This window comes from Delphinapterus leucas, chromosome 10 (genome assembly GCF_059928025.1).
Source record: "Delphinapterus leucas isolate spDelLeu-1000000601 "Yukka" chromosome 10, BTC_Dleu_Yukka2, whole genome shotgun sequence".
NCBI classification, from domain to species: domain Eukaryota; kingdom Metazoa; phylum Chordata; class Mammalia; order Artiodactyla; family Monodontidae; genus Delphinapterus; species Delphinapterus leucas.
This window is the reverse complement of record NC_143138.1, coordinates 69,812,378-69,823,503: the sequence shown is the minus strand read 5'-3', so window position 1 is coordinate 69,823,503 and position 11,126 is coordinate 69,812,378.

Here is an 11,126-nt window from a genome sequence, read left to right as displayed (position 1 = left end):
TCTGAAAGTTAAAGCACCTAAGAGAATCTTCAGCAGCTCCTCACCTCTCAAGAGATTCAACTCCTTGGATGACTCCCTTTGACCCACAGGCTTAGCGATGGTTCTCTGTGCACAGGACCCATAAGCCCTGCAAGTCACTGCCTCTGGGAGTTCATCTAGGCTCAGCTTTCCAGATTTCCTCCTTCCATCTCATCCATTCTCTGTTGCTGTCTTCAATTCCAACTGGTTTCTGGGACTCTACACACTCCTGAAAACCTGATGCCTCAGACTTGGCTTGCTTCCCATCCCACTCATCCTGGGACCCCTTGGTAGTGGGTACATTCTGTGGTTGGCAGCCATACACCTCCTCACCCAGCTTCACCACGAAGGCACTGCCCACCTCCACCCCACCTTGCTTGGACTTCAGGCACCCTATTTCAGTTTAATTCAACCATATTCACTGGGTATCCGTTCCATACCAGGTGCGGTCCTGAGCACTGGAGATAAAAGATGGCTAAGACAGTGTCCATGTCCTGGTGGAGGACAGCTGATGTATACATAAACATCTCTAGACAGAGCAGACGACAATCAAAGCTAAAGCCGAGGACTGGGAATCTCCTGTGGGGAGATGTGGGATGGCGCAACTAATTGTGTGTGGAGCATTTGGGAAAGCTTCTTGAAAAGCAGAGGGCAGTATCACATCTCAATTCCTCCATCTGGCATCCCCAAGGACCTCTACACAATCTGTCTATGCTCTACGTACCAACAAACAGCTGATATGTTACCCCGCCGGGCACAGGGCCTCTGTTCCACCCAGCTCCCTCTCCTCCTCCACGATCCCCTCTGCTCCCGTCTGTCAGCTCCCATAACACCCTGCATATACGTCACACTCACTGGACCCTCTGGTCTCTGTCACTGCTCTTCTCCGTCCCTGAAAGCATTTTTTTTCTATTGATCTAAATCCTGCTCCACCCTTTCAGAGAAGACTGGGGCATTTCATTTCCCCTGAGTGCTCTTCTGCCCACCCCCCTTTCAAAAGCATGATGCACTTATCGGGGAAGGCAAATGACCGCTGTGTGCCTCCTGCCTCTGCTCCCCAGGCACCCCTGCAGCAGACACCCCTCGCCGGTCTCCAGCCAGCACTCCTCCGACTGCACCCTAACGCAGCTTCACACGGTGCCCAATCAGGCATCACCCCCAGACTGGAGTGGGCATGTGAGTCAAAACTATTTGCCACCCCAGAGTTAAAACTTGCACCACCTGCAGTTAATCATGAAAGTAAATCATAACAAATGCTTGAGCACCATTGTAAAGCAATTATACTCCAATAAAGATGTAAAAAACAAAAAAGAGAGATACGTACCACAATGTTCATTGCAGCTCTATTTACAACAGCCAGGACATGGAAGTAACCTAAGTGTCCATCGACAGATGAACGGATAAAGAAGATGTGGCACATATATACAATGGAATATTACTTGGCCATAAAAAGAAATGAAACTGCGTTATTTGTAGTGCGGTGGATGGACCTAGAGACTGTCACACAGGGTGAAGTAAGTCAGAAAGAGCAAAACAAATACCGTATGCTAACACATATATATGGAATCTTAAAAAAAAAAAAAAAGGTTCTGATGAACCTAGGGGCAGGACAGGAATAAAGACACAGATGTAGAGGATGGACTTGAGGACATGGGGAGGGGGAAGGGTAAGCTCGGACGAAGTAAGAGAGTCGCATAGACTTATATATACTACCAAATGTAAAATAGCTAGCTAGTGGGAAGCAGCCTCATAGCACAGGGAGATCAGCTTGGTGCTTTGTGACCACCTAGAGGGGTGGGATAGGGAGGGTGGGAGGGAGATGAAAGAGGGAGGGGATATGGGGATATATGTATACATATAGCTGATTCACTTTGTTATACAGCAGAAACTAACAGAACATTGTAAAGCAATTATATTCCAATAAAGATGTTTAAAAAAAAAATGCTTGAGCACCAACTACGTAGGAGGCCATGAAAGAAAGCAGAGAGAGGCAAGGCACTGCCCTGCTTTCCTGAGCTCTTGGTCTAAACTGGGCAGGTGAACCTATGAGGTGTCGTCTTGTATAATTTGTAGATTGTCACTACCTTGAGGGCAAGATCCATTGCATCTACCTCTGCAGACCCTCTCACCGTACAGAGCAGAGAAATGAGCACTTAGCCTCAATAAATGCCAACATGGCATCATCCACAAAAAAAAAGGAGAAAAAAAGCAGAGCCCGAAGCTGCATGTCTGAGCACCTGGGCGGAGACCTTGTCTCACTGTCAGGGAGCCCCACCAGCAGTTCTGACACCCAGGCCCAGATCCATTCGCCTCTCCTAGGTGGAAGTACAGAGCTAGTCTTTCTTTCTTAACTGAGCCAGGCCTTTACATCCCCTTCTGACAGCTCAGGTCAAGGTAAACGGCAGTGAGATTATGTGCCCTGCGTGGGGCTGATCAAAGTAGCTTGGGGCCTCCCTGGGATCTAATGGGCCCAGGTCATGTGAAAACTGCCAAGCCCCATCATTCTATAAAAGAAGTCTTTTCTTAGTATTGCTTCATTTGCCTGACACGAACCAAATGCTCCCACGTGTCCACTTCCTTGGCTGAAAAGAAATGGGCAAACATTTCAAAATGGCAGGAACTGAGTAAGTTTAAAACCAAACATCTTCATTCTGACAAGAAAGCAGTCATTCCTTTTCTCCATTAACAGAGGTTTTCACATCTGTCTATGGTTAAATTTCCTGACATCTGAATTCTAAGTGTAATCTCATTTCACGCCCCCGACGCTCACTTGTACCCCTATAAACACACCATGTGCACACCTGCACACAGTATCTAAGAAAAGAAACATGTTCCTATCTCTCATCTCAACTGATTCTCCAAACTACGGAGTAAGACAGGCAAAGACGGGATTACTATTTCCATTCATGTATAAGGGTCACAGTCAACAGGAACAACAGAAAGCAGTAACCGTGCCCTCTGGTTTGAAGAGACCTTACTGCACCCACCTGGTGGGGAAGCATACTTCCTTGCCAGTCCCATGGCTGCCAAGTCTCACCTGGGCTTTTATGGAGCTCCACCAGGACCTCAGCCTCGGGTCATCCAGACAACTTGGACGGAGGGGCCTGAGGACGCACCTTGGGGGCGGAGCTGCCGACTGTAATAGTGTTGGTGCCTGGTGGGCAGTGCTGCCCCATTTAAGAACATTTGCAGTCACCTGTTCAGATGCACTCTGACCTTGTCCAGAGGACAAAGAGCCTGGGGTCAGCTTCCAGATCTGCCCCTTACTGGCTTTGTGGACTCAAGCAAGTGACTTGACCCCCTCCTTGCTGCTGCTTCTTCATAAAGTGAGAGTAAGAAGGGCAGAAGTGGGCCAGGTTTGTTGTTGAATGTAAATGAGGCAACACAAGTAAAACACGTGAGCCAGGGTCCGTGTGGCGCACACACCCATGGACGCTGGCTCACTTTACTGGTGCGTCTGTGTCACACGCTGCCCTGGCCTGGCCACGCCCCAGGAACAGCACAGGGCCTGGCACAGAGCACCTGCTAACTACTCGCTACATGGGCACTGGGTCCAGGGCCCAGCTCGCTGCCCACCCTGCAGGTCTGCACACCCCCAGGGCAGGCATCTCCCCGCCCCCCGAGGGGGCCAGCCCGGGGTCAGCACCTGCTCCTCTCTGAGGGAGACAGACGCCCATCTAGCCCAGCTCCTACACCGCCTGGACTGTCCAGCAAAGTCTGCCTGGGGCCCATCATAGAACAGGACACTCAGGAGGTGAAACAGGGCCCAGCTCCCAGGCCACGTGTCAACCGTGCCAGCAAAGGTGGGTTGGGGGAGCAGGCACCATTCAGCTCACCAGGTGTGTCTCTCCACCATAAAAACCAGTCTTTGGGATGAACAACCCTCATTCACAGTCAGCTTTTCTCCAGTAAATGTAACGAGACCATAGGAACATAGATCATTTCTTTCTGAATAAATTCATAAAGTCATGAATCAGTGTTTAAAAATACATAAAGTGTGGAGTCTATAACTGAGATAAAATACGTGATACATTTACTCAGAAGATTAATTACTCCATGCCTATAATTCATCATTGTTTTAGTATTAGAAAGTAAAATGAAGTCAATTTAAAAGACATGGGGTGGGTTAAAAACCAGGCACCACCTAATTGTGGTCCTGAAGTAGAAATCAATACCCAAGGCCATGACTAAGCAGAACTGAGTGTCTGCAGACCCACTCCAAGCTTTCCTCGCATTGATCTGGCCTTGCCAGTCAAACCTCTCCCTCTTCTGTCACTTACCAGCTCCCAGAAGCCGGGGCTGGGGTGGCCAGCAAGGGGGTGCAGCAGGGGTGTCTGCCACCATCCCCCAAGCTCAGACCCGCACAGGCTTTCTACGAGCAATTCCATTCTCAGAAAAACTGGTGGCTCCGGAAGCAGTCACTAGAGGGGATTCTGTTTTGTCAAGTGGCTAGGGTTAGTTCCTAACCTCTACTGTTCTTTTTAAGGTAACTTTTTATTTAGTATCTGCCTCGCTCCGAAAAAGAACTCTAGGCAGCAAGAATATAAAAATTTGAAGTAAATGAGTAAGAGAATCCTAGATGGCTGTTTAAAAGAAAGTGGGAGATCTACATGTAAGGGCAGGAAAGGATGTCTATGGTACATTACTACAGGAATAATGCGAATAACATGATCCCTTTGATGTCTGAGGAAGTCTCTTAATAAGCCAGTCTGCAGCACAGACACCTGAAAATGAAAAGGCTTGCCTCTGAAAGCAAGATCACGGGGGACTTTCTGTCTCTACTTTTAGGTATGTCTGATTTGTGGTTTTCTCACTGAGCATCTTTAAAATCAGCTGGAAGTCTAAATATTTAGGACAAATCATAAGATGAGAAATTAAAATTAACAAGGAAAAGAAGATAAAATGAAACAGGAATAAGATCATGACGAAGATGTGCACTATGAACACATTTTTATTAATGTGTCTGTAAGATTTCTAACAGCTAATGTGGAAGGAAAGCAGACCAGTGACACAAGTCACCTTATCTTTTGAATGAAATTGTTTCTCAGAACAAAAATATTTCTCCAGAGGATTTGCTTAGAGGAATCCGCTGACAATATGAATTGAGCATTAATTATAGGAATTCGATTAATCTTTGCCTATCTTCATGGAATGTATACCGTAATGGAGAAGACGTTTAAAGTGGAATGAATATGAAGTTCATTTGGTGGTTTACATCCAGAAATTTTTGAAAAATGAGATAAAATAGAATGGAAACTATCGCAATGCATGGCAAATATGAGAATTTAGTGAGAGTAAGCATATTTTCATCAAAGTCATGTTTTCAGATGATTTATACATAGATGTTTGGGAGCTACAATGTAAAATGTATATACTACCTTTGCCACCCTCTCAAAAAAAAATGTTGACAAACAGAGCTCTAGAAGCCAATAATCTGGACCGACCACTGGACACCAGTGGGGAATAATAACCACTCTCTTACCCTCATTCTTGGTTACACACACTCTCCCCTTCCACACACACACCTATCCACAAAACCCCTGAAGTTAAAAGGTATTTAAAGAATCCCTAACTGTGTACAGGGCCAAACACCCAAGAAGCAAACCAAACAGTCAAAAAGAGTCAACCCAGGAAGTGATGGGAATGAGGCACACATCCTAGGTGTGTTTCTGGAGGAAGAACCGAATCTCCACATAAGGAACCAGAGACGCAGGACAAGCTTGGGCAGTGAGTTCCCTGCCTGTCCTAGGAGAAGAAGTGGGGCCATCTTGGAAGTCAGCTGTCTCTAGGGTCACCTGGAGAGGAAGGAAAGGAGAGTAGCTGAGACCAAGATGGGAGTTTTTATGAGAAGGAAGAAGATACAGGCATCTCATTGGGGCACTGAAGAGAGGACAGGGTGGGGAAGGCTTTGAACCACCACTCCAGAGCCCCAGTAGCACCGTCCTCCAATAGATGGAGAAACTGAAACCCAGAGAGGGAAAGGGCAGCACCGGCACGCCGAGCACCAGGGGCAGGAAAAGCAGCAGAGGACGCCTGGGTGCTGGACGTAGAAAGGAGAGAAGGTTCTAGCATATTTGATCTACCCCACAGCCTGCCCACCTTCCCTGATCCACCTCGAGTCCACATGAGGGATGGCTCATAAAAACCAGACCGGGACAGGGAGTGAAATGACACCCACACTGGGCCCTAAGTGGGGCATCAGGTCACAGAAGCAGGGTAGGGAGCATGGGGGCATGTGAAGACCTGGGCCATGGTCCCCACCCAAGACCGGAGCTCGTAGGCCAACGGGAGTCACATGTATCCCCTGGCAGGCCCGGGGCTGCTTGCCGTCAGGCACACACACCTCCTAGGTGGGAGCAGGGCGATCGGGGCAGGGGCGTCTATAATTCACACAGGAGGGGGGGACACAAGGGAGAAATGGGGTCCCTCTTCCCTAGCTGCTTTATGGGAAAGGTGGTTGGCTAGGGTAAAAGGCCCTCTGAGCTGGGCGGGCTCTACAGAGCCTGAGGCTGTTCTTCCGAATCATGTTTTTGTGTCTTCATTCATTGGAGGCGATGAAGTCTTTCCCCAGCTTTCTTAAGACTGCAGCAATCTCCCAAAAGAACACTCTTTTAAGGAAGCACAGGACTGTAGATAATGAAGAATAGTTTCAAACCCCGGTTCTGCTGGACCAGCCGTGTGGCCCGAGGGAAAGCGCTGAAATTCTCAGGGAGCAGTTTCCTCGTCCTCTCAACGGGGCCACCACCACCCTGGGGGAATTAAGGCTTAATACTGACGGCGCAAATGCCTGGCACATGGCTTGCCCTCAATAACGTGGCTGCTGTCATCACGTGGCTGTGTTGTTGAATGTCCACGGAAGGGTCTCCACAAGCGTCTCCCCAGTCAAGCGTGGGGTTCTGGAAAGTTGAGAAACCACCCTACTCCTTTCACTTTACATGCCACAATGAGGCCCAAGGGGTCGCACCAAGCGCTACCCCTCAACCCCACTGTTTGTACCCTGTGAGAAAAAACAGTGCTGCAGGCGCCGAAAACACGGGAAGGAGCCTAAACAAACAAGCACCTTGAAATCACAATCACTGAAGTCCTGTTTGGCTACAACCACAAAACCTACATCCATCCTGTTAATTCAGGCATAGGCAGATGCCTTTTTAATGGCTTCATAATCACTAAGATCAATCATCATTTTAATAGTGATGAGTGTTGCAAAAGGCAACAGGCTTAATCATAACTGCCTCAATTCAAAGTTCATTAACACTCTGTGGCCAAGTGAAATCATCACGCTTGAGGCTCTCAACACTTCATAAGCGTACCTCCTAAAAGAACTGTCAAGCTGCTTAATTTCTATACTCTGTACAGAAAGCTGCCTCTATATGCCAGCACAGTTCACTTTCCATAGTCACTTCAGGCAAACTCCTATCTTTAGGATAACTTTGAGACATATGAACAGAAGATCCCACGAAAGCTTCAACAGCTAGACACATGCTATTTGCTAAATATCTAGGTTCATTATTTATAAAAACATCCTAGTGAGTTAGGATAAAATGGAGCAAACAAATACAGGTTTTTCTTTCATTACAATAGCGTTGGTGAATCAGACCTCAAGTGTCTAGAGATTACCACTTTCTACAACTTGTGATTCTGCTCAAACGCCAAACTTAAAAAAAAATCCAGATCCAGAACAAATGTTCAACTGTAACATCCAGTCGTGCATTTTTTTCACAGCCCAGACATATGAGAGCACAGAGAGAGGCAAAGATGTGAGGTAAGTCCACTCCCTCATTACAGCCAGTAAAAGGTAAATAGGTCCTGTATCACCTCTGTAGGGCCTACAATCCACCAGTTTGCTACTGACTTTTAAACAACCAGACATCCCTCAAGGTAGGATAAGGAAAACCGAAATCTACCTGGATGACTTCTGACTACCAGTTGTAAGCTTGGTAGCACAGGGAATTTTAGAGTCAGACAGCCTGAGTTCAAAGTTCCTACTTGATCCAGCTGTATAACCTGGGACAAGAACTTCACCCTCCTGAGCCTTGGTTTCCTCATCAGTGCCAGTCCTGTCAAAGGAATAAATGAACTAACGCGCAATGCCCAGTGCTTGTTAACAATAAACGGTTATTATTTTACTGGGAATTGAGGGTAGAAGTTCAGGTCTTGACCTCTTTTCTAATACGACAGAAGCTCTCTAAATTGATTTGCTTTTAACCATCTGGTCAGATGAACTGACGTTCTTCTGGATAAAAGATAATGACTAAAGGCCATGCCATACCAAACCCATGTGGCTCCCAAGTTAATTTCTAGAAAGATTATACATTTTTGTCCTCAACACTTGAGTTGTATGCTTGTTACTGTAACTACCTAACTTAACTGCATGGTGCTTGAAATGATGAAACATGAGTGCAAAAAGAGTCGTTGCTTACACAAAAACTCAGCTGAATCCCCTGGAAGTACTTGATAAGAAATGTTGCTGAAGGGTTTGTTGTGGAGTCAGATACAGGTCAGATGACAGCAAGGGAAAAGGGAAAACCATACACTTTCAGAATCGCTCTCTGCTCTCTTCTCATGTATCTTTAAGTTCTTACTCTGATTCAAATAAAACACAATCAGATACTGTAGGTATATTACAGGTGTCGCTTATGCAAGAAAGAAAATGGGCACCCTGACCAGTAGATGCATGATGCTCAAAAAAGCCTTTGGGGACTTCCCTGGTGGTCCAGTGGCTAAGACTCCACACTCACAAAGCAAGGGGCCCAGGTTCAACCCCTGGTCAGGGAACTAAATCCCTCATGCATGCCGCAACAAAGATCCTATGTGCCACGACTAAGACCCAGCGCAGCCAAAAATAAAGAAATATTTAAAAAAAAAAAAAAAAGCCTTTGGCCCGACTCCAAAATATTGGCAAATAAATGTTCAGTTATATAGTCTAGGTTAAAATTATCTCTAAGGAGTGTTTCTAACTTTTTAAATGAGTCTCCCTATAACTGACTTTTTAGAATAACCAAGTTACAGGTCAGATTAAAGGGCAGGAGAAGGAAGAGGCTGGAGAGACTAACCAGGGCTCACCTTGTCCTCAGTTCCCATCTGAGGTCTAGCATTTGACTATGCTCACCATGAGTTTGTCTCTAGAAAGTGCATCATAGGGTACAAGTGCATCATCGGTCACTGGTGAGGATATACTTAAAAGGATATCTTACTGCTCTGGTGACCTGACCACTTGTGCGATGCACTGAGACAGCACCAAGTACCACCCACTAGGGACTCGGGCTTGATGGTGGCAAACTTTCCAGAGCTGAATCCATGTCATCACCTCTGTCCTCTTGTGTGCCAGAGTATGGGAAGTGTGTGTGTGTGTGTGTGTGTGTGTGTGTGCGCGCACATGTGTATGTGTGTGTGTGTTGGTAGTGGCATTATGTGCTGGGTCAAGAAAAAGGAAAGGAGGGAGGCAATGTCAGTGAGCATGACTGAGAAAGCATTTGAGCAAGAAAGACCTGCACAGTATCACACATGGGAAAGGAGGTTGGCAGCCCCTGGTAGAAATTCACAACTGGTGAGAATTGCCCAGAAAATCATCCAGGTGCTGACTGCTAACCCCTCACCTTAACCATGACTTCATTTAAGTTGTCAAGAATTCTTTCACTCTCTATTTCCTTGTGTGTGATGCACAGTTCCTGAGGTAGAGTGAAGAGGGGAAATGAGGCATTCTCTCGGGAGTCTACATAAATCTCTGCAGGTGTGATCACATCCTCAGGAGAAGACTGAAGACCAGCCTGGTCTTACGTCCTCATTAACCATCAGCAGGAGACTTGTGTTCATATACAGGCCATCAAGCGAGGAGTACTACCTTCTGGGGCTGGATGAGACTCTCAGTGACAACTCAAAACTCATACTTCTCACTACACCAGGGGTTGGTGAGTCACGGCCCACAGGCCAAGTCTGGTCCACCAGCCACACTTTTCTAACCAAAGTTTCACTGCAACACAGCAGGGCTCATTCGCTTCTGTACTGTCTATTGCTGCTTTTGCACTACAACAGCAAAGTTGAGCAGCTGTGACCAGAACTGCATGGCCTGCGAAGCCTAAATTATTTACTATTTGGTTCTTTACAGAAAAAGTTTGCTGACCTATGCTCTGGACCCTTAGTGCCCACGAGATAGAATGCCTTTAGGTTTCGCTTCCCTGCAAGATAAATAAAAGGAGAATGCTAGTGATTATCTAGCCCTGATCCTTCTGCTAAGATGAAGGGTGTAACATTTTTGCTTAATGGCTAAGATACGTGTGAAATACTAGCAAAAATCTTTGCAAACACAAACATTTTTAAAAGCAGGTTCTGACAGTCCTTCCTTACTGTTTCCTGTGAAAACACACAGGCACTAAAATTACAGTGACCACCGAGGCTCTGGAAACACACACACGCACCACGACATATGGTGCTTCTCGTCACCTGGAGGCACACGCTACAATTCAGAATTGCAGCCACAAAAGAAGCTGCTGCTTAGGGAATATTTTTTAAAAGACGTTGAAGGACCTGACTCCCCATTATTCCCCAAGAAGCTTTCAGTTTTTACTCTGTATTTAACCAAAGTTCCTACGAGACTATAAAAAACCCACAGCCACTGGGAAAATGAGTTAAAATAATAGTTTCTGCCAAATACTTTAAGTGCCATGGCATTCATCCTTTAGAACTGGGTTAGGGAGTACTATAATTTGGCCTGTCAGCACTGATGTCAGCGTACAGCAGACCCAGAACAGCGCGTGTTGACTCTCTGAGGTTTAGGGAGCGGGGCCAGGGTGACATTATAACAGCCTTAAATAAGACTTAACATCCATCCTCTACAAGAAACGGTCTTCAGACTTTGAGAAACACCACCGTCACAGAGAGAAAACCAGAACCATGAAAAGACAGCCTCACCTAAAGGGTGCAGGTTCTGCATTTGACACTCACGCATGGGTGCAGAGAGGCAGGCCGTGTGCGTGAGGATCAAAGTCTTAACTTTGTACTTAAAAAGGAGTTGGCTGAGATGTGTGCTGTTACCCAGGTATCAGAGGACAGGGCTCCCCGCTGAAAACAAGAAATACTAAGCATCTCATTTTCTAAGTAACCAAGAAATA